This window comes from Phocoena sinus, chromosome 5, assembly GCF_008692025.1.
Source record: "Phocoena sinus isolate mPhoSin1 chromosome 5, mPhoSin1.pri, whole genome shotgun sequence".
In the NCBI taxonomy this organism is placed as follows: domain Eukaryota; kingdom Metazoa; phylum Chordata; class Mammalia; order Artiodactyla; family Phocoenidae; genus Phocoena; species Phocoena sinus.
In genome coordinates, this window is record NC_045767.1 from 58,174,763 (window position 1) to 58,177,229 (window position 2,467).

General features: G+C 42.0%; 1 pseudogene; it reads left to right on the forward strand.

Annotated features, from left to right (window-relative positions):
* The first annotated feature begins 482 nt into the window (after window positions 1-482).
* LOC116754776 lies at window positions 483-2,092 on the forward strand (annotated as a pseudogene).
* Window positions 2,093-2,467: the final 375 nt, after the last annotated feature.

The window sequence follows — 2,467 nt, forward strand, 5'->3', positions numbered from 1 at the left end:
TTGTTTATTCACCAAAATTGTATTAAAAGCATACATGAATATGATTTAGGCACTTATTTAATAAAATTTTATTCTCTAAATTTTCCTACATCTCCATCAATCCCATGATCATTTTTTGTCCATAGCTTTGATTTCCTGGTGCTCTATCCCTTGCCCAGAAAGCCTGCCCTTCTGAATGCCCAACTACCCAGATCCTAGCTGTGTTGGAAGGTATACGTTGAGTCTCAATTTGCCCAAATCTTTCTCTGATGGTTGAGCTTCTCTTCTCTCCCTGCTGTTAGGTATTTATTCTCAGTCCTAAAAAGGTCAGCACTTTGTTTTTTCTTTTTCTTTTAAAATCATAGTGGGGAATGTACAAGATTTATGGTTGTAATATATGGATTCAATCTTATCACTTATTCATGTAAGGCAATCAAGATGAGGGTGGATTCTTTTATACAAAACAGTCATAATATTAGCTCTCTAAATGTGTTTATGAGTACCGGTCGGTTAAAAATCACTGGTAAAAACAAATTGTATTGTTGCTATAACTGTATTAGTGTTGTTTCTTGTAAACTTGAGTGAAAACATTTTAAAAATACAGAAATAAGGATAATAAGTTTTTTCTAATTTTCTTATGCAGTGAAAAGTATTATTGCTATTTTGTTGCATATTATCTTCCTATATATAATATGTATATGAATGCACATGTATACTTCTAAAATCAAAAAATAATATATCTAATGAACTGCTTTTTAAATAGTTAATGTTTGACTACTTCTTCCCCGGACTCCTTGGTAATCTATTAGTGGGAGATCTTTGTGGCTGTCCCCTCGCCTCCTCCAGTGCCACAGAACCCTACAAGTCTCAGCCATGTGTGAGTGCATCTCCATTCATGTTGGCCAGGCCGGTGTCCCCATCAGCAATGCCGTCTGAGAGTTCTACTGACTGGAACACGACATCCAGCCCAATGGCCAGATGTCAGGTGACAAGACTATTGGGGGAAGGGATGACTCCTTCAACACCTTCTTCAGCGAGACAGGCACTGGCAGGCATGTGCCCACAACAGTGTTTGTAGACCTGGAACCCACAGTCATTGATGCATTTTGCACTAGCACCTACTGCCAGCTCTTCCACCCTGAGCAGTTCCTCACAGGCAAGGAAGATGGTGCCAATAACTATGCCCGCAGTCACTACCCCATTGGCAAGGAGATCATTGACCTTGTCTTGGACCGGATTTGGATCTCTCTGTTGATTATGGCAAGAAGTCCAAGCTGGAGTTCTCCATTTGCCCAGCACCCCAGGTTTCCTCAGCTGTAATTGAGCCCTACAACTCCATCCTCACCACACACACCACGCTGGAGCACTCATTGTGCCTTCATGGTAGACAATGAGGCTATCTATGACTTCTGTTGTAGAAACCTCGATATTGAGCACCCAACCTACACTAATCTTAATCACCTCATGAGCCAAATAGTGTCCTCCATCACTGCTTCCCTGAGATTGGATGGAGCCCTGAATATTGATCTGACAGAATTCCAGACAAGCTTGGTACCCTTATCCCCACATCCACTTCCCTCTAGCTACATATGCCCCTGTCATCTCTGCTGAGAAAGCCTACCATGAACAGCTTACTGTAGCAGAGATCACCAATGCTTGCTTTGAAACAGCCAACCAGATGATGAAATACAACCCTCACCATGGTAAATACATGGCTTACTGCCTGTTGTACCATGGTGATGTGGTTCCCAAAGATGTCAATGCTGCCATTGCTACCATCAAGACCAAGCACAGCATCCAGTTTGTGGACTAGACAGGCTTCAAAGTTGGCAATAATTACCAACCTCCCACTGTGGTACCTGGTGGAAACCTGGCCAAAGTACAGCTTGCTCTCTGCATGCTGAGCAGCGCCACAGCCATCGCTGAGGCCTGGGCTTGCCTGAACCACAAGTTTAACCTAATGTATGACAAGCGTGCCTTTGTTCAGTGGTACGTGGGTGAGGGCATGGAGTAAGGAAAGTTTTTTGAAGCCTGTGAGGACGTGGCTGCCCTTGAGAAGGTTTACAAGGAGGTTGGAGAGGAGGTGGGAGAGGATGAGGGTGAAGAGTATTAACCTGTCTGCTACAGTTTTACACTCTTGTCTTAGGGTTGTCTTATTTGTGTTCTGTGGAGCTGCCCTTTGTGGCCCTATTTGGTCAATAAAAGTGATAGTTCTGTTTTCAATGTCAAAATAAATAACTAGTTAATGTTCAATGCTAAGAGACAAGGTTGGAGACTAAGAACAAATTAATAGATATTCATTGCCTATCCACAAACAGTGCAGAGATGCTACAGGCTCTGACGTACCATCTCCATATATTCATGAGAGCTCATTATTAATGAATCTTGAAATAGTGTCAAGGCAAATAAAGTATTCAGATCAACTTCACGAAATTAGTTAGGGTGGGCATATGCAAGCAGCATTTCACAAATTATATGTGAAAAATCA